The following is a 21,937-nucleotide window of genomic DNA, read 5'->3' as shown; positions in this document are numbered from 1 at the left end:
TAAGCATTGGCAGAAATGATCATATTGCATTATGATAGCCATTCTTCATTATGATAAAAATAATTTATCCACCAAAAAGTTATCTGAATTCTAAATCTGAATGAACCCAACAAAACATAGATTTGGGCTTGTTGTCCCAGTTTAATAAAAGATATACTAACCCAACAAATTTAATTAAATACAAAAACTTTAGAATAAGTATAACAATCATAAAGACTCATTTCAATAAAAGCTGGCATACAAAGTTATCAGACGTATGACAATAATAGAAAATGTTGACACTGCTTAGGGTAAAGTGAATATGATTGATATTCAAATGAACAAAGAAAATAGTAAACTCAATAGCAAAATGGGCCAAAGAATCCGATACACTATTAACAATCTGACAAATGCAATGTGTACAAATAAAATGTGATCTGTATTTTCACCACTTGTTTAGAAAATTTAAGAATCCTAGATAACATTGAGTGATGAGGATATGAGGAAAACAGCCTTTATGGGCAATGGATGGGAAATTAAATGGTTTTAAACATTTCAGAAAATAATATGACAGGACCCGTTTGAAAGTGTGCATACTCTACAGCCTGTCTCAATGATGGGCACATACCCCTAATAGAGATTGGATGTGTGTTCCCTCCAAATCTCATGCTGAAATGTGATCCCCAGTGTTGGAGGTGGGACCCAGTGAGAGGTATTGGATCATGGGGTGGATCCCTTATGAATTGTTTAGCACAGGAATGTCCAACCTTTTGGCTTCCCTGGGCCACATTGGAAGAAGAATTTTCTTGGGCCACACATAAATTACACTGAAAATAGCTGATGAGTTAAGAAAAAAAAGAAAAAAGAAAAGAAAAAAGGAAAAGACACACATACACAGACATGCACACAAAATCGCTTATGTTTTAAGAAAGTTGACAATTCTGTTTTGGTCCACATTCAAAGCTGTTCTGACCTGCATTCAGCCCACAAGCTGCGGGTTGGACAAGCTTAGTTTATCACAATCCACTTGAGTGAGTTCTTCACAGTGAGTTCATGAGAGATCTGATTGTTAAAAACAGCATGGGACTGCCCCCTTCTCTCTCTTACTCCCTCTCTGACCATGTGACACACTGGCTCCCCTTCACCATCTGCCAGGACTGTAAGCTTCTTGATAGACCAGTATACCTGGTCAGGCCCTAAGGGGAGAAGGAGGGCTAAGGCTCCTTAAAACCTACTGAGGAGCTGGGCGTGGTGGCTCATGCCTGTTACCCCAACACTTTGGGAGGACGAGGCGGGGGGATCACATGAGGGCAAGAGTTCCAGATCAACCTGGCAAACATGGTGAAATCCTGTCTCTAATAAAAATACAAAACATTAGCCAGGCGTGGTGGCACACGCCTGTAGTCCCAGCTACTCTGGAGGCTGAGGCAGGAGAATCGCTTGAGCGTGGGAGGCTGGTGCAGTGAGGCGAGATCACTCCACTGTGTTTCAGCCTGGGCGACAGAGTGAGACTCCATCTCAAAAAAACACAAACAAACAAACAAACAAAAATCCTAGTGAGGGCCACGGGGGTGGGGGAGCTAGGATGGAGAGGGGTCAGGCTTAACCTTGGCAACTCAGAATTCCACTACCTTGTACGGGCCTCAGTTTTCTCACCGGGCCCCAATGTAGGTCTGAGGGTCCTAGGGAAATCCAGCCACTCAGGAGCCTGAGATATTTTAGCATCGTGTCTGGGCCCCCTCTCCCAGGGCACTTATTTCCCAGCACCCTCTCCACTGTCTCCGTGCCGTTCCTCAGGAAAAAAAAATTTTCTTTAGTTAATATCTCCTGAAGATTTTGTGGGCACAGAAACCACAAACTGATTGGCTGACAAAAAGGGGAAGAAGAGAGGCCACTGGAAATCTTCTGGGTCCGGTTTCCTCCACGCCCAGGTCTCTTCTCCCCAGCACAGCTCGGTGCACAGCCTGGACATGCCAGTGGGGACCCTTATCCTACACGCATCAGGAAAAGGCCTTGATCCCTTTCCCCAGAGCCCAGTGGCTCAGTCCTGCGAAGGAACCAAAGCAATGGGGAGGGGTGTGGGGAAAAAAACCCTGCTGCCTGATCCCACGCCGCCACTCACAGACCCTCAGTTGACTGGTAGCACTGAACAGGTTGGAAAAAAAAAAAAAAAGACGGAAACACAGAAAAACCCAAACACCCAGACGGGGAGACCGTCTGGGGAGAGAGTGTGCTGGGAGCCTCAGTAGCCAGTCTCCTCCTGGTTGTAAGGGAGATATTCAGGGGCCTCCCCTGGCCCCGGGCAGTCGCCGGCACCCGAGGGAGCCCCATGGGCCACTGGGCTTCCGGGTAGTACTTGGGGCCGTGTATTTGAAGATCTGGCCAAAGACCTGGCCGCTCTGGTTGGCGCCTTGCCTGTAGCCCATCTTCAGGGACAAGGAGGAGTTGTCACAGTTGTTGATTCCCAGCTTGGCGTGGTGGATGTGCCACCGGGTCCCAGGAGTCAAAAAGCCCACCTGGCTGGCACATTTGTTTGTGCCCATCTGGAGTTGTCCATGGCGGGGGCAGGATGTGGTTCTTGGGTCGTAGAGATGCCTCCCCGTGCCCTGCCGTACATGGTCATGCCTGACTGGCTGGCACATTTGTTGGTAATGGGCAGCCTGATGAGGCACTGGCCGGCTTTCATGGTGCAGTCGTGGAAGTTCCGCTCCTGCTTCTCTTAGTACTTGTCACCGATGTCCATCCTGGTCTGCAGCCCCTTAGTCTTGGCCTTCCCTGCCAGGGCAAGAAGAGACACCTGCACCTGGGTCACGTTCCCACTCTCAAACAGGTGGTTGGCCTCAAATAAGTCCAGGGGGTTCATGCTGTAGCTGACCATGGCCTTGAGGAAGTTGGAGAGGTTTTCCAGCTGGTGCCAGTTCTACACGGAAGCAGTTGATCTTAGAGACTGAGGCCGGCTGCAGTTTGTTCACGAATGTGCATAAGATAATCCCATCCTTCAGGCCCTTCTGAAAATCGGGGCCGATGGAGAGGCCGGTGAGTCCCGTGATCCAGCTGCGGAGCTCTGCCTCCTTCTGGGGGTCATATCTGGAGAGGAGTCTGTTCTTGACCTCCCCCAAGAACCTGTAGGAGCGGCCCTTGTTGAACTGCCTGGAGCTTAACGCTGGCGGGCGCCGCCTCCGGACTGGACGGGATGGGACCTGGAGCTAAGTCTTTTATCTAGTTTGCAACATTTTGTTTTCACCACACCATTGTTTTTACTACATATCTTTGGTGTATTTAAAAAATGTGTGAAAAATGTTAGACCATCTCCCTTTTTTCCACCTTCCCTTTTACCCTTTACTGCCATTTATACACACACATCCACGCACGCACACATGCACACACACATACAGACCAAAATTAATTTAGATGTACGAATGGGTTATTTGAAGCAAAAAGTCAATCTATATTAGTAAAAGTGTCATGCCTGTGTGAATTATATTTATGATCCTTTTAAGAAGAAAGAACTTCCAGCCGGGCGCGGTGGCTCACGCCTGTAATCCCAGCACTTTGGAAGGCCAAGGTGGGCTGATCACGAGGTCAGGAGTTTAAGACCAGCCTGGCCAAGATGGTGAAACTTCGTCTCTATTAAAAACACAAAAAAAGTTTAGCTGGGCGTGGTGGCACGTGCCTGTAATCCCAGCTACTCAGGAGGCTGAGGCAGGATAATGGCTTGAACCCTGGACCTGGAGGTTGCAGTGAGCCGAGATCATGCCACTGCACTCCAGCCTGGACAACAGAGTGAGACTCCATCTCAAAAATAAAATACAATGTTGAATTTTTACAAGTCATTGTTCCTATTCTAATTTTTGAATGAAACTACAGCCTCTAATAAAACAGCCTCATTAAACTAATTCGCTAATGAATTCTTAAGTAAAAGGGGAATTCCACAGAAATATATATGGCTCTTTTTATGTTTATTAAAAGTAAGAGCCTGGAAAACAGATGTGTTCTGTAAAATTGAATTACTTTCTATCCAGTTCCACTGGTTCGCAGTGTTTTATCTTTATATTAAAATATATATAAATGATTGATTGATTGATGATTTTTTTTTCTTTTAGACACTGCTGTTGAATCCATGGAGAGTAAAAAGGGTAAATTTCCAGAACTAGGCTCCCTCTGCTCCAGTTCCCCAGGTGGGCGTGGCAGAGACAGAGACCAAGGAAGGCGGCTGGAGCCATGCAGCGCTACTTGTGCCTGGTGGCGCTCTGTCTGGCCTGCGGCTTCTGCTCGCTCCTTTACGCCTTCCGCCAGCTGCCACATCCCTGGAGGAAGGAAAAGGTGGCAGTGACTGGAAGACGCAGGCACGCAGTGGCTTCTTGACTGGCTGGAGGCAGATGTGGTGCAGTGAGAGGAGCGGGCAACGCTGGTCCCGCTGCGCATCCAGGCGGGTGGGACAGGTGTAGTCTGAAAATACAGCCTGTTGAGAAAATGCATCTAGCTATAGTTGCCTGTGGTGAAAGACTGGAAGAAACTATGACCAGGTTGAAGTCAGCTATCATTTTCAGGATCAAAGCTTTTCAATTCCAGGTTTTTGCTGAAGATCAGCTACATCACAGCTTCAAAGGAAGATTTGACAGGGGTCATTTCTCCAAATATTTAATTGTACAATATACCCCACAACCTTTCCAAGTGAGAATGCAGCAGAGTGGAAAACCTTTTTAAACCATGTGGTTTGCAGAGATTGTCCTTGCCGTTATTCCTGAAATAAGTTGACTCCCACACTGATAGCCCTTTTTTTTTACGACCAGTTGATACTATTTGGTCTTTACTAAAGAAATTTCATTCCACACAAATTGCTGCAATGGCACCAGAACCCAAGGAACCTCTAATAGGATGGTATAGTCGCTTTGCTAGGCATCCATACCGTGGAAAAGCTGGAGGAAACTCTGGAGTAATGTTGACAAACATGACTGGAATGAGAAGGAAGTATTTCAAGAATGATGTGACAACTGTGCGACTACAATGAGGAGACATACTTATGACATGGCTTAAAATATACAAGCTAAACATGACATGGGTGATCAAGATTTGTTGGATATCATGTTTTTCATAATCCAGAAAGCCCTTTTGTCTCTCCGTGTCAATGGAATTATCATCTAGATCATTGTCTATATGGAAGCAGTTGCCAAGAAGCAGAAGAAGGAATCTTTATTCTTCACGGGAACAGAGGTGTTTACCATGACGATAAGCAACCAGCATTTAGAGCTGTTTATGAAGCGCTGAGAAATTGTTCTTTCAAGATGACAACGTTCATTCCTTAATAAAACCTTTAGAATTGGAACTACAAAAAACAGTGCATACATACCATGGAAAAATTTACAAAATATTTATCAAACAACTAGCAAAAAGCATAAGAGATCGTTATGCCAGATCACCAAAGGAAAGATGATTCTTGGTGCCTGCTACATCAAATGGATGAAAACAACAAAGCATCAGAGGATAAGTGTGAAGCAATCGTCTTGGGTGAAGCATTAAGGAAGGAATTATTCATCTCCAAAATATTTTTTTTTCCTAAAGAGGTTAAATGAGCAGTATTTTCAGGCAACGAAGAATAAGTTAAAATCTTGGGCTCCAACAAAGAAACATTTTTGGCCTCTGATATTTTGTAATGTTACTTACTATCATTCCAGCATTGATGAAAATATTATTGAATGGTTTTAGCCTGCAAACTTCCGTTGACCCATAGTCTCAAGTAAGAGTGATGGGGCTGTGAAGATGAAGAAAATGTACCTCAAACCCAGTGCAAACACTCAGACCGTGCGTAGAGTGATAATTTTATGTCAGCACTAATCTCACTTTAAATGTGTGAGAAAAAAGTTTGTTTACAGTAGCAGAAACAGTTCTATTTCTAAAGAAATGTGATGTGCCCAATGTAACCATTGACGATCTATATCTGCCTTTATATATTTCATCTCTGTTTTAAAATATTTTTATGACAATCATGTTTAAAATTGCTTTTAAATTATAAGTAAGCTGCATAAAAATTGAGCTGTATAAGAAAGAGGAAATACACTGAAAATTTTGAGGTTTTAATCTGTGCGTGTGTGAGAGAGAGTGAGAAATGTAGTGTTTTCATTTCGTATGCATTACATTGTCTTGCCGAAACTCAGATTTAAGATTGCTAAGTAGATATTTGGGAAATTTTTTATATCACTTTAAATGAAAAATTTCAGCTTTACTGGGCATTCTGGAAGCAAAATATATTATGCCGATGATAAAGTGAGAACCTTAAGAGTACACTCATATGACAGTGGAAAATGTGATGGACCCAAATGCAGAAGCTCTACACGTCCTGTGAGTAGTGATTTTAGTTACAATGGAGTAGAAAAATGTAGTGCATTTAAACTTTTCTTCTACCTCATAACGGCTTTGCAAGATACTTTTTAAAAAGCAAATGTCTAGAGCCTTCCTTTAAGAAAGTTAAACAACTTTGGTGAATGATTTGGATTAAGATTGTTACATTCAGCTATAGAAAATGTGCTTTTAATTGGGTTGATGTGAGTACCTTCCTTTTTTGAATATCACTTAAAACAGTTAATTTTGTAAGCTTTGAAGATGAGAAAAATATTACTTATCTAATATAACTCTGTTAATAGTTTTCCAATTTATAGTTATCTAATATAACTATAAATTCTGAATACTTAGCATATACTGTGCTGGGGCACATATCTTATTGTACCAACTGCTATATGGTTATCTTCCTCTTCTCCCTGATATTTTAATGCTCAAGTAGAAAATGGAAAATCATGAAGGAAAAATATCAGTTGTGAAAATCGTGGCAGTTAGCTTTATGAAGACACAGTGGCCTCTGTGGAGACATGGGATACGCAGAAAGAGATGGTTAGTACAGTTCTGTCTTCTGCAGTTCCGTCAGGGACACAGTGAGAGAGGAAAGTTTAAGCAAGGTACATTAGAAGTTGATAACCAGTCCAGCATTCTTAGAACAGATGGGTTTAGAGAACATGAGTTGTAGTTCCTTGGCAGAATGCCATGGTGGATATGAAAAACTGTGAACTATGTTGAAATTGAGCTTTTGAGCAGAAAATGAGAATACTACAAATTTGAAGTTCAGAGGGTATGCATTAGATAATTTCTAATGGTCCCCAGATATGATCATTGCCTGCCTGACTATATGAGGAGCTTGAGAATAGATTCCTGAGCTTAGCCCTTTGGAGACTCTGGTATACTCTGGTATGCTGTGTCTAGGATGGAGTCTGCCAAAAAAAAATTTAAAGAAGAGACTTAAAATTTTGAAAAAACTAGAATACTGCCTTGCTACTATCAGATCACTTTGGAGGTCATTCCCACTTAGATTCTTGTATAGATGTGGATACAGAAACATGCAGAAAGTCAATGCCAACTGTTGGGGGAAATGTCCATAGTCTGCAGGTTCCCACAGAGAGGATAGCACTTCCACTCCTCTCCCATGAGGGAAAAATAAAGGAGAAAAGCTTTCAGCCTCTCACCATAAGCTCATTCAGTCCTCCCCTTGGGAAGAGAAATGACTTACCCGAGGATTGTGCTTGGAAGTAGTTGTGCTGGTGAAACTCAGCCTCTGTGGGTTTCTCTCTCTTTCAGAGTCAGCTCTCTTCAGGATGCATATTTATTTCTCCCTTTGGAGGAGGTCTCAGTCCAGCTCAGCCAAGGACTGAATGGCACATCTGGCTAATTCAGGACTGGGATATTGGGAAGTCCACTTGGACCCCAGATCTATGACATGACATGCTCTTGAGTCCTGGGAGCTGCTGACTCTGGTGTCTCATTTCTTAGTTGGGTCATATCTTGGGGTTATTTGTGTTCCTCAGCTCTAACAGGAGGGTTCCCAAGCACTCATTTCTTCTTAACCAATTTCTGAAGGTAAAATGTTGGTGAAGAGCACTCTTTCCTTCCTGCTACCATTAATTGGTGTTTATTTTGTGTTGATTTTGTGTCAGGCACTGTTCAGTAGTTTATATTTCTTAGCTGGTTTGATCTTTACAGCAACTTTATATGACTGACATTGTTCCCCTGTTTTCCAGGCTAGAAATCTGAGTCCCAGTGTCCCACAATGGCTGTGTGGTAAGCCTATGTTACTAACCATTATGCCACTCTGTGTTGTGACAGCGCCAAACATACTTTCATTCATATATATATATATATATATAAACTGACCATGTTCTTCTGTGATTTCTTTCAGAGAGCCTTTTACATCAAATATTGATGATGATAATAATAATGAACACACATTGAGCATCTTAATTTCTGTTCCTATTGACTGCTTTGTCTTTTGATTATGGGTTATAATTTTCAGCTTTTATTGCATATGTAGTTTTTCTAATTATTTTTGTTGTATATTGGTTATTGTGAAAGATATGTTTATCTAGCCATCAGTTTACTGGATGAAAACCTTGAACTTCCGAAGGCTTGGTATTATATTTTGCTATGGTGCTTCTCTTTGGAATTTTTTCTCAGTTATAGAAAGAATCTTTAGTCCTGATAAACCTGATAAATAGCATTTACCCTTCCTTCCTTCCTTCCTTCCTTCCTTCCTTCCTTCCTTCCTTTCTTTTTCTTTCTTTCTTTCTTTCTTTCTCTCTCTCTCTCTCTCTCTTTCCTTCCTTCCTTCCTTCCTTCCTTCCTTCCTTCCTTCCTTCCTTCCTTCCTTCCTTCCTTCCTTCCTTCCTTCTTCTTTCTTTCTTTCTTTCTTTCTTTCTTTCTTTCTTTCTTTCTTTCTTTCTTTCTTTCTTTCTTTCTTTCTTTCTTTCTTTCTTTCTTTCTTTCTTTCCTTCCTTCTTTCTTTCTTTCCTCTTGCTCTGTAGCCCAGGCTGGAATGCAATGGTATGATCTCAGCTCACTGTAACCTCTGCCTCCAGGGTTCAAGCAATTCTCCTGCCTGAGCCTCCTAAGTAGCTAGGATTACAAGCGTTTGCCACCATGCTCAGCTACTTTTTAGATTTTTAGTACGGACAAGATTTCACCATGTCAGCCAGACTGGTCTTGAACTCCTGACCTCAAGTGATCCACCTGCCTTGGCCTCTCAAAGTGCGGGAATTACAGGCATAAGCCACTGCACCTGGTCGGCATTCACAATTTTTGTTTGCTTGTTTTGAGATGGACTTTCCCTCTGTCACCCAGGCTGGAGTGCAGTGGCACAATCTCAGCTCACTGTAGCCTCCGCCTCCTGGGTTCAAGCGATTCTCCTGTCTCAACCACCTGAGTAGCTAGGATTACAGGCATAGACCACAAAGCCTGGCTAATTTTCATATTTTTAGTAAAGATGGGATTTCACCACATTGGCCAGGCTGGTCTCTGACCTCAAGTGATCCACCCGTCTCAGACTCCCAAAGCGCTGGGATTATAGGCATGAGTCACTACACCCGGCCAGCATTCACTCTTAAGGCATTCCCTTCTGAGGTTTCAATGGAAAGCCTAAGGTGTTTACCAAGCCTCTATACTTCAATAGATTCAAACTTCAAACTGTTTCCCCTGTAATGAGTTGCAGTGTTCTGCTTTTTCGCACTTCTAGCTTTTGCTTTGTTTTCTGCTATTTGAAGCCTCTCCCATACATGTATAGTCACAGATTTGAAGGAAGCTCATATACATATTTAAAGACTCTCCTATCCATAGGTTTTCCTTTTCAGGACTTTTTCCTCTTCATTTATAGCTGTTCTGGCATCCCTAAATTCTATTCTCTGAAACAGTAAGCCGATAATACAGCCACTTTCTTCTTGAATTCTCTCGGTCGCATGCCATGGGGACTGGTGAATACCTTTACGAACAAAGCTGCATCAATGAAGACTTCATCTAGTTTTGTTCCCTTTTCCAAGCATCTAATCAAGCTCATGCCTCTTTTTGGATACTCTACAGTACCTTCAAATAGTTGGGACTTTTTCTTTTATATTTTATCCAAAGTTTATCATAGATATTTAGGAAAGGGAATTTTCCTAGACAGGCTACTCTGCCATTGCTGAAACTGAAATTCTTCCAATATTCTTTTAATAAGATATTTTCTACTTAAATCATCTGGGGTTGGTTTAGTTAGAAATTTTGCAACTAAAATCTGTGGCCAGATCTAGTACTGATGCAGGACTGATGTTTAAGGTTGATGTAAAAGTTATATATTTATAAACAAGTGTTTATTTCTTTAAAATGTAATTCCAATAAGTATTATCTTTTGGAATCACTGTTCAGCTGTAGCTTTTAAATGCCTTTTTTTTTTTTTTTTTTTGAGATGGAGTCTCTCTCTGTTGCCAGGCTGGAGTGTAGAGGTGTGATCTTGACGCACTGCAACCTCTGCTTCCCAGGTTCAAGCGATTCTCCTGCCTCAGTGTCCTGAATAGCTGGGATTACAGGCTTGCACCACCATGCCTGGTTAATTTTTGTATTTTTAGTAGAGACAGGGTTTCACCATGTTGGCCAGGCTGGTCTTGAACTCCCGACCTCAGGTGATCCGCTCACCTCAGCCTCCCAAAGTGCTGGGATTACAGGCATGAGTCACCGTGCCCTGCCACTTATTTTAAATATTTATAAAAATGCATGAATAAATGTACTTTCATGGCAGCTTATCCTTTTTTGTGCCAGAATTGTCCAACAGAGTTTAAAATAATGACAGAAACACTACTTTTCTGATGAGGTTTACATCAGTTAGGACTCTTGGTGACAAGTTATAGAAAAATCAGCTTAGACTCACACTGACCAAAAAAAAAAACTCTTGTCTCTTGGGATTCATGGTACAATTGAAGAATTACATTGTCGTCAGCAGAGATGAATTTGAGCCTCAAAACAATTGAAGCCAGGTCAGTCAAGAGTCCAAGGACTCTGCCACATTGGTCCACCTACTTCTTTCCAGCCATTGCCATTATTCACCCACCACCTGAGGAAACTTGGCTACCAGTAGCTGCTGATTGAGGAGAGACAGATTCTCTTCTTTGACACAATACAAAAATTTTGTAGATAGATTCTGATTACTTCATTTGGGTTATCCCTGCATCAGTCACTACAGAACAAAAAGGACAAGGTTGAGAAAAACCATCTCAAACAGATGTAAAAGTTACATATTTATAAACAAGTGTTTATTTCTTTAAAATGTAATTTTAAATGTAAAAAAAAGGAGATCGGGGGCCTTCCCAAGAGAAGGAGAAGGCAGGATAAATCCCTTAAATTTCCCCTTCAGGACTCATTTCTAAAGGTTTGCTAAATGCAGGAAGAAATAATTTGAGGTTTAGAAAATACACTTTGAAAAGTAGGTAAGTTTTCTATCAAAATAAAACACAATACTTTTTGAGTGCTTAATATGTGCCCACACCATATCATCTATGCCTAAATATTTATTTGTTATGTGAAACCTGACTGGGGAAATCTGAAGTAGCTTAAGGAGCACAGGTTATGGCTACAACTGACCCAGGTCCCAGTCAGCTGAGCTGGGTAGGCACAATTATTAACGATTTGACTTTGAGCAAGTTAGATAATCTCTATCCTTACAAGCTTTTTACTTCTGTGTACCAAAAGTGACTTTGTAGGGTGTCTGTGGAGACTGAAGAAAATGAGATAAATAAAACAGTAGAGGTACATAATAATGTTAGCTATTTTAAGTCATTGAGAGTCAGAGCCTGTTTACTCATACAATATCAACAAATTTACTTTCTGAACTTTAGAAAATAAAATCCATTATTTGACTTATTTGTACTCTGGAGGAAATAAATACAATGAGAACAAAACAAAATGTCAATCTCCTTTTGGCTTTTTTTGCAATTACAAAACCAGGACAAATGCAAATTCCAATAAACACTCATGGAAGGTCTTTGATAGCAATTTAATTACATTATTTATTAAGCATTCAATAGTGGGGCTTCACATAATTCTCATTCTGCTCCTCTTTCCTCCTCTTCTTTTTTTCCTCCTACTACTTCTTCTCCTTCCTCTGCTACTCATCCCAACTAAAAGTCATCTGAAGGCAAATTAGACTTAGGATATTCACCAGAATGACTTGGGAAGGTTGCTATAGATATCTCTTCCCCAGACCTTTAAACAAGTTGATTACATTACATTACATCATTTACCCCAAGTTTAAGAGAAAACCTTAATTTATCTTGCTAGGTAGAAAATGTGTTTTTACTATATTCAAAGAAAGTAAGTTGAAAAAAAAAAGAGATAATATAAAAGCACAGAGACAAATTGTTTGTCCTGCCTGGAATGAACACTCAAGCTGTATTAAAAATGGAACCAGCATTTTTATATTGGGACATATTATTTTTCTAGGACATACAGTGTGAACAGTAGAGTGGAGGGCCAATGAATGAGGCTGTTCATTCAATCAAGGTCCATTGATCTTTAAATGATGAGATTTGGGAATCATAAATCGCACCAAGAAAATCAGGCCACCTCCCAAAATTGTGATTAGTATTATTAATGTATTCATTGCTCTTACGCATCTCCTTGTCTACATCTTTCTAATGCGGCACCCTTTACCAGCTGGTTTCTAACTGCATCTCCAGGTTTGCCTTAAACTGTGTCATTTAGACTCCCTACACTTCACCAAACATCCTCTCCAGGGCCTTCCCTGGTTCCTCCAAGTATTCCTGAATTGGCTAGGTTCTGCATCTTGCCAAAGCCCTTCATAACTGCACTGAACATGTGCATTATAATGATATGTTTATCTGCCTATCTACTGCTAGGCAAGGAGAAACTTGAAAGCAAAGCCTTCATGTAACTGTTTTCTAAAGACAGTTGTATCATGATATAATTAACACATAAAAATCTGCACATATTTCAAGTTCACAATCTGGTAAATTTTGACTCACACACACACACACACAGACATGCACACATACACAAAACTATCACCAAAGTTAATATAATAAACAAATCCAGTACCCACAAAAGTTTCCTCATGCCCCTTTGTCATTCCTCCCCCAGCCCCACCTATTCCTACAATCCCCAATCCCTAAACAATCACCAATCTGCTATCACTATGTTGCATTATCTAGAATCTTATATGTATGGAATCATACAATATGTATGCTTTTTTTTTGTCTGCCACTTTTTACTCACTCAGCAGAATAATTTTGGAATTCATTCATGTTGTTCTACGTGTCAATGGTGTATTCCCTTTGTAATGCTGAACAGTGTTCCACTGTAAGGATACACCACAGTTTGCTTGTCTATTCACTGTTGATGCCACTGGGGTTGTTTCCAGTTTGTGGCTATTAAAAAATAAGCTGCTATGAACATTTCTGTACAAGCATTTGTATGGACATATGCTTTGATTTCTCTTGGGTAAATACCTATTCATGGGTCATATAGTAGCTATGTGTTTAACTTTTAAAAAAAACTTTAAAACTGTTTTTGACACTGTACATTTCCTCCAAGAGTATATGAGAGTTCCAGTTGCTCCTCATCCTCATTAACACTTGATAGAGTCCATTCTTTCAGAGACCTAATAGACATCCTGATGGGTATGCAGTGCTATCTTACTATTGTTTTAATTAACATTTCTGTAATAACTAAGGATGTTAAGCATTCTTGCGCATGTCTTTTGATGAGCATGTGTAAGCCTTTCTGTTGGAATTGCTTGGCCAGGAAGGATGTACTAGGTCAGCCTTAGAAGATATTATCAAACAGTTTTTAATTTTTATTTATTTATTTATTTATTTTTTGAGATGGAGTCTTGCTCTTTCACCCAGGCTGGAGTGCAGTGGCACGATCTCGGCTCACTGCAACCGCATTCTTCTGCCTCAGCCTCCTGAGTAGTTGGGACTACAGGTGCCCTCCACCACACCTGGCTAATTTTTTTTTTTTTTTTTGTATTTTTAGTAGAGACGGGGTTTCCCCATGTTAGCCAGGCTGGTCTTGATCTCCTGACCTTGTGATCCACCTGCCTCATCCTGCTCGTACCATATTAAACCCCCACTGGCAGTGTATGACAGTCCAAGTTGTTCTTCATCAACACTCAGAATTATATGCTTTTCTTATTTAGCCATTCTGATACATACTGTATGATTCCATTCATATAAAATTCTAGAAAATGCAAGCTACAGGAGTATCACACTGAGGTTTTAATTTGCATTTTCTTGATAATTAATGAAAATAAGCTATTTTTCAAATGCTTATTTGTCACTTAGCTATACATGATTGAAATGCCTGTTCAAGTCTATTGCTCATGTTTTTATTAGGTTGTCTTCTTTATTTTTATTTGCAGGAGCTCTTAATATGTGAGATTTAATTCTTATGTCAGATATTTGAATTGCAAATATTTTCCCCATTCTGAATGGCTTCTTCATCCTCCTAATAGTGCCTTTTGATGAACAGAAGTATCTAATCTTGTTATAGTTAAGTTTCTCAAGTTTTTTGTTTGTTTGTTTGTTTGTTTGTTTTTTATGGTTAGTGCTTTTTGAGTTCTGTTCAAGAAACTTACTCCCAGTTTATTAGGATTTTTTTTTCCTTCCAGAATATTTATTGTTTATCATTCACATTCAGATCTGCAACTCATCTGGAGCTGATTTGTGGCACTTTTTAATTATTTGTCATTTGCCATATTCCATCTTATTAAAAAACAGTATTTCTGATTGTTCCTTTTGTGTTAAGCCCTAGTATGGCTCAATATGGTGACTACTGATCCTGTCTTTATTCAAAATTTTGCTATTTTGTTCAGAGTGCATTTTTGCATTATTTTTTATTTTTAACACATTGTATAAAAATTATTTATCTTGATTGGTACGTTTATGGAGCCACAAATACTTGGTGCCCAAGGCAGGTCCCTCACTCACTTCACTCTAGTCCCTGCCATGCCTTAATACCTGAACTGAAGCACCTGGATCTTCCTAAAATCAGGGCACTATCCACTTGCTTCAGAATAGCTATATGGATTGCTTCTAGAAGCCTCAGACTCTCATAAGACTAGAAATCTTATTCTCTTCCTAAGTCAGTAGAAATACTCTGGTAGCCTGAACTTGTTCACCATAATAATAATGAACTGCCTTGCAAAGATTCTGTATGCTCCCCACCCACCTTCTGCAGGGAAGAAACTGGCATCCCAAAGCAACTCACCCTTTGAAGGCCCATCCAGAGGATTTTCTAGTCCCTTTCTCTGAAAAGCAGAAAAGAAAAATAAAAGAATATATTAACTCTTCAGTGAGTCATCCTACAATGAACAGCATTAGATTGGACTAAATACCTCTGAGTGAGGCCACATGTGGTGGCTCACACGTGTAATCCCAGAACTTTGGGAGGCTGAGGTGGGTGGATCACCTCAGGTCAAAAGTTCAAGACCAGCCTGGCCAATATGGTGAAACTGCATATCCACTAAAAATACAAAAATTAGCTGGGTGTAGTGGCAGGTGTCTGCAATCCCAGCTACTCAGGGGGCTGACACAGGAGAATCACTTGAACCCGGAGGTGGAGATTGCAGTGAGCCAAGATTTGCCACTGCACTTCAGCCTGGGTGAGGAGTGAGACTCCATCTCAAAAACAAAACAAACAAACAAAAAATACCTCTGAGTGTCCAGGTCTCATCTGTATAGTGGCAGCATCAAGGAGTGCTCACAACTAAGGCAGTGACAAAAATGAAGATTGGAGCAGCCACTTTCAGAGAAGGGACTTCACTGCTCAAGTCTACTGACAGTCCACACTACAATCAGTACCACTTATCTAAAAGAAGAAATTCAGAAGGCAAAGCAAGCCTAACATGCGTCACCCTCTGAAACCTACAGCAGATTAAATTCTTCCACTGTTGCAGCCTAGGAATTTAATTTGTGCCTGGAGCTAAGGTGCTGAAAGATGAGTAAATATTTAAGTTGAGATGGACCTGCCTTCCTAACACAAAATCATACACTCAGAAAAAGAGGAGGATATAATACACATTTAATTTCTTATCTACCCTCTAGCATTTGGTCTCTTTAGCTCTCCACCTCAACTTCACAATCAGCTTAGTACATACCTACTCATCGATTTGAATGGTGACCCGGGGCTATGGGATTTGCAGATAGCAAGACAGTGTTTTGGTCACTCTAATGCTAAGGATTGTTGCTGTGGCTTTTTCTTGCAGCAATTTCACTTTATGTCTGTCAGTACACCCTGATTAAACACAAACTCTCCCATGGCATGCCAGGTAATGGCCAGTACACAAAAGTAGCCAATAGCTCCAGGTCAGTCCTTGCTTTCACTGGACCAGTTGACCTTCCTCTCAAATCACCAATTCCAATCCTCTGATTCTGATGCTTGTACACACAGTTTCAAAGACCACACTTTCTTTGCTTTTCAACAAAGACTGAATTTTCATTCCAGCCCTACCACTATTCGATTGAGTGTCCTTAGGAAAATCACTTTACTACCATCTATGCCAGCAGTTCTCAACACAGGCTGCTCATCAACATACTGTTGCCTGAGCCTCAGCCCCAGCCTCAGAAGTTCCAGTTCAATTGGCCCATGGTTAGGATATCATACCTAGGTGATTATAATGGGCAGTCAGAGTTAAGAACCACAAAACCTGTAGTTCCTAATCACCTCAGAGGTGGTTAAAATGCACATTTCTAGCTCACCCTCCTTCCCACTCCCTGAGTCTGATTTAGGATACTCAATTAGAGACCAAGCATTTTCCATTTTAATGAAGCTGAAACTGGTGGTCCAGGTAACAGTTTTTGAGTAATACTGATTTTATAAAAGAGGCGGCTGTGATATGATCTTTCGGGTCCATCTCAGGGCTAATGTTTGATCATTTGGAGTTGCTGCCCTTCAGAAGGAGTGGATAATCCCCATGCTTTGTACCTGTTTAGTCTTAAGAAAGATAGGTTTTCTTTATCTTAAGATAAAGGACATGTCTGTTTCTTTGTTTTTGTTTGTTTGTTTTGTTTTGTTTTTTTCTGTTTACCTTCTGTAAAGTTCCTTATATTGGTTTGAACCTCGAGAGTGTGCCAACAGACAACACAAGGTGGTGTGGAGCAACACGGTGTTTTAATGAGAGCCTGGGTGCAGGCAGGATGAAGCCTCAAATGGCATCAGTCCCAAGTGAGGAGGGGCAAAGGTTTTATAGTCTCGTGTAAACAGGAAGTATCCTAGTCTGATGTAAACAGGAAGTGTCCTAGTCTGATGTAGTTGTACCTGGATGGCCTCTTTCTAAATCTTCAGGGTTACGTGTCTTCCGGCCAGACTAGGTGTCTTCTGGCCGGCTCTCTTCCTGCTTCTGCTATCTTGCTGTCAGCATGCTGCTGGTGCAAGAAGCAGGGATTTCGGCCTGAGAAGGAGAAGTTACTCATCTCCCCTTAAGCTTGTGCCCCAGGAGAATCTACACCTTCTCCTTTCTCCTCTAAAACTGGAAGAACTTGATGTCCGTGGATGAGCTCAACCTCTTCTCCTGGTCCCACACCCTCTTCCACTCTAGAGGTTTTGGAACCAGTACTATAGGCGATAGGATTTAAGAAGCACTGAACACCATGGGACTTAGCACCAAGCTGCTTCCTTTGTTCACCCCCATCCTGGACTAACATTGCTGCCCCAGTTACTGCACTTTCATCCTGACCTCAAGATCAAGTCCTCCCAACTTGGACCTTAATTATGTCATTGGACCCTGACATTGCTGCCTATGCCTGATTTATTTGAATCATTGTCTTCCAAACAGCTGAGATCCAGGCCATCTTGCCACCTTCCACAGTAGTGTGTCATGCCATCTAGAGACTTCTTCTCTCAGAGTTGACCCAGTGCTTCATATCCCTGATTTCCACCACATGCTTGTTTCCCTTGCTAGGGCCTCTCTGATACTAAATGGGGCCTAGATTACCTCCTATTATGGTCATCCTTGTTGGCTCCTGGGTCCACATATTGCCCAGTAAATCTGACTTCTTTCTGCTACCCACTCACTGCTGGTGTTAGTTCCAGGTCCCTATGGTCCCCAGTTCACCATATTGCTGGACTTCGATGAACATTTGCTACTTACCTAGCACTGTGCTAACAAAATTGCATTCACTATCTCATTTATCCTCATAAAACCCAAATGAGCTACATATTAATTTAATCCTTATTTTACAAATGAGAAAACTGGAAGCGCTTAAAGTTGTTAAGATTACACAGATTGAAAACTAAACTCTCAGTACACTGCAAGCATAATGAGACAAAAATAAGCACACTGGCACCTTCCAGCTGCTGAAACCAAGTCTGGGTTTGTGATATCGTGAGATTAGGAGTTCGCTTTCAGAATCCTGGCTTTTTAGAATCTTTCTCCCCACCACATAGATAGCTGAAAGCATGTGCCTTCAAGATCTGGCTTCATCACAACCCACCTCACCAATACCTGCTTGGAGAAAGGATCATTTAATAATTTTCAATATATTGAAGTCAATATGTTTGTTTTTCCACAAAGAATATTCACTCCAAGCCTAAAATCATAATGCAAAAAATATATATTTCTTATTTAAAGAATTTTAGCAAATAGATACCCTGCAAGACCGCAGGAAACCTTCAGATTTTATTATAGGTGGACAGCCCAATCTGTGTGGTGAGATCTTGGCAAAGCCCAGGCAGGACAGAGATTAGACAAAAACAGTACAGGGGGGTTGGTTTGATACTCAACAATTTTAATGATTGTATATAGCTACCTATTGCTACCAAAACAAATTACCACAAACACTAAAGTCAAGATCTCAGCAGGGCTGATTCCTCTAGGCTCTGGGAAAGAACCATCCCTTTGCATTTCCTACATTCTAGATGCTGCCCACATTCCTTCACTCATGGCTGCATCACTCCAACCTCTGCTTCTATCCTCACATCTCCCGTAACTCTCCTGCCTCCCTGTTCCCTATAAGGACACTGTGATTACAGTGGGTCCACCCAGATAATCCAGGATAATCTCTCCATCTCAGGATCTTTAATTTAGCCACATCTGCAAAGTCATTTTTGCCATTTAAAGTTGCATATTCACAAAGAATGTGAACATCTTGGTGGTGGGGGGACATTATTTTGCCTACAACAGACTTAATGACTCAAATATAGGAGACAATCAAGGACAGAGGGGAAGAATGGAAAGTATTAGGACACTTTTGTTAATTCATATGACAATGACCGAAAGTCAACTGAAATTGGCTTACTTAGGCCAGAGAGGAGAATTTGGGGTCACCCATAAGCAAGCCTACAAAAGGGAAGGGTGGGAACACAGCCTCCAGGATAACTGAATATGGGCCTCCAATACTAACAACTCCCTGTTTCTTTTTTTTGGTCTGTCTTTTCTGCATCTTATTGCCAGCTGCTCCTCAGTGCTGAACTATTAACGAAAGTAGATCTAAGTGTGCACCCTTCAGCTTCATGACCAGGGAAACATAGTATCCTTCCTCTAGCTCCAGCAAGAAAAATTTCAGCAAGTTCCATGATTGGCCAGAATTGTATCCTAAACCCATCACTGAGCCAACCAACAAAGTTGATTGAACATTGGGATTGATCTACGCAGGTCATTTGATGCCCCACAAGCACTGTGATTTACAGCCCTCACCAGAACCACCATGTTAGACATAAGAAACAGTTCCTCAAGTGAAAAAAGGACTTGGAAAATGATAAATGCCCACTAAGAGGATGGCAGGTGTTATCCAAACTTTTGCAGCATTAATTCCTCTCAAACTGAGAACTGAATAAAAACTAGCAAGAAAAATGAATTATTAGTCTGGAAAACATTGTGAGACTCTGTCTCTACAAAAAATATTAAAAATTAGCCAGCACAGTGATGTACGCTTGTGTAGTCCCAGCTACCCAGGAGGCTAAGGTGGGAGGATCACTTTACCCAGGACTTTGATGCTCCATCAAGCTATGACTGTGGCACTGCACTCTAGCCTGGGTGACAGTAAGATTCTGTCTCTAAAAAGAAAGAAAAGAAAAATGAGTGAGCTGAAACTTCTGAGAATTTTTGCCATTGATAAAAGTTAAGCATGGCGCTACTGTCTTAGTTAAATCATTTGTATCCTGAGGAAACCAAAAAAATTACTGCACAATCTTTCCCACCAGGCTGTAACCTTCATCCGGAGACTGTTTTCCTGACAGTTACTCTACTCAGACTGAGAGGTAGCAAACAAACTAGTGAATTATTTAAATCAAAACTCCATCCCTTCTCTGGATCTACCACTTATAAAATGAGGGCACTGGATTGAATGAACTTGGCAGCTCCTCTCTGCTCATAAAGAACATGATGCTGTGATTTCCTAACTATCCAGATAGGCTCTGTGTTTTAGGTGCACGTTTTTAGGTCTTTCTGAGGGTGATGGCGGTGGTGGTGGTGGTTTGGTTTTTTAAAATCAATCCCCGTTGAATGGCCTCTTTCTTTCTTTCTTTCTTTCTTTCTTTCTTTCTTTCTTTCTTTCTTTCTTTCTTTCTTTCTTTCTTTCTTTTTTTTTTTTCACTCAGTCTTGCTCTGTCGCCCAGGCTAGAGTGCAGTGGCGTGACGTGATCTCAGCCTGCCATCACGCCCAGCTATTATTTATTTATTTATTTATTTTTTGTATTTTTAGTAGAGATGGGGTTTCACCATCTTGGTCAGGCTGGTCTTGAACTCCTGACCTCGTGATCCACCCACCTCGGTCTCCCAAAGTGCTGGGATTACAGGCGTGAGCCACCACGCCCAGCTCTGACTTTTATTTTTTTGTGTCAGATGCTAGGAATTGCTGGTAGACTCTTTTCAACATCTAGTTGAGCAGGAAATGCTGTGGCCAGAGTGATTAAACCAAAGAGAATCTTGAAGGTGAATTCCCACTTTTTCCTTTCCAGTTAAGCAACTGAGGCCAATGTCATTGTTTTTTCAATATTAGGCACACAACTCCCAATTAGACCTCTGAAGACATTCTCTCAAGTCAACAGTGTAAGCAGCCCTCACTGCTTCTGTTTTGCACCGGGTCTGTTTGGGCTGCCATGTGACCCACACCTTTATTATTTCCATTCACATGAACTTTTCAAGTGAAAGAAAACTAAATTACCTCAATTTTTAACCCAACCTTGCAAATTAGCCACTTGTCAGATGCCAACAATGGCATATGCTGATGCAAAGTTAAGCCTTGTGAAAAGGAATTATTTTTTCCCATCTTTAGCTTTCCCTTGAGACAAAATAGTAACTCAAACCTTTGGCACTATTAAATCCTAAAAGTCATCTGCCAGGAGGTTTGAGCTAGAAAGAAGACACCTTTCTCCTAAACTTCTAAGGTAGTTCTGTATGGTTACCTTTTTACCTATTCATGTCCCAGTCCATAAATTGGCAAGGACCACATCATGTCTAGCTTTGTGTCATTTTGTTTTCCAAGCCCACACCAAAGGGACAGGAAGGATATGTAAAAAAGCAGCATAGGCACTTCTAAAAAAAATACATTTTTGTTTCTGCTTTTCTCCCATTTTGAAGAAAACAAAACCTTCTCCCAAATAATTCAGATCCTGAAGGACATTTTTCATGGCTCAGGTCTCCACACACCCAATTCACGTTTCTCAAATCCTATCTGCCTATTTGGTCTCTGCAGATGAGTTTATCTCCCAGATCTCTCTCTCTCTCTTTCATGTTTCTCTTTTCTTCCTCTTCTCCTTTCTCTCTCTTAGTGTCTCTCTCCTCTCTAACCTTCTCCAGCTTTAGGGGCTCTGTCTTGGCTCTGATTGCTTCAATATGTCTGTCTACATGTTTCAAATAGTGTTATCCCAAGTAAGTATTAACACAATGATTTTTCCACCCTATGAAGGCCGTTCTCTTTGCTAAAAAATGCCTCTGAAACTCTTACATAAATTCCAGTAAGCTCTGTTATTATTTACTTCATAGAATAGGAGGCACTGCATTGTACTCAAAATCACTCTTCCTCTCTGATTTTCCCAGTTTTCCTAAGAATAAATTTGTAACTCTTCCTTTGATGCAATTTGTTTTCTAAAAATACCTAGTGTTCTACTTATCTGATCTTTAAGACATGCCCAGGTTGGTCTCAATCTCAGGGTGAAC

The 21,937-nt window shown here is 40.9% G+C and overlaps 1 long non-coding RNA gene and 2 pseudogenes across 2 annotated transcripts in view; 1 reads left to right on the top strand and 2 right to left on the bottom strand.

Annotated features, from left to right (window-relative positions):
* Window positions 1-2,127: 2,127 nt before the first annotated feature.
* LOC101002725 lies at window positions 2,128-3,328 on the bottom strand (annotated as a pseudogene).
* Window positions 3,329-3,715: 387 nt separating this feature from the next.
* On the top strand, window positions 3,716-8,592 carry LOC110742294 (annotated as a pseudogene).
* A 5,214-nt stretch (window positions 8,593-13,806) lies between these two features.
* LOC103886023 overlaps window positions 13,807-21,937 on the bottom strand; it is a 53,377-nt gene continuing 45,246 nt past the window's right edge. For both annotated transcript variants that reach the window (XR_004185010.1, XR_004185009.1), the window contains one exon: window positions 13,807-15,088. This is a non-coding gene — a long non-coding RNA (uncharacterized LOC103886023). The remainder of the gene's footprint in view (window positions 15,089-21,937) is intronic.

Source organism: Papio anubis, chromosome 7, assembly GCF_008728515.1.
Source record: "Papio anubis isolate 15944 chromosome 7, Panubis1.0, whole genome shotgun sequence".
NCBI lineage: Eukaryota > Metazoa > Chordata > Mammalia > Primates > Cercopithecidae > Papio > Papio anubis.
The sequence above is the reverse complement of the archived record's forward strand: the minus strand, read 5'-3'. Positions and strand labels throughout refer to the sequence as shown.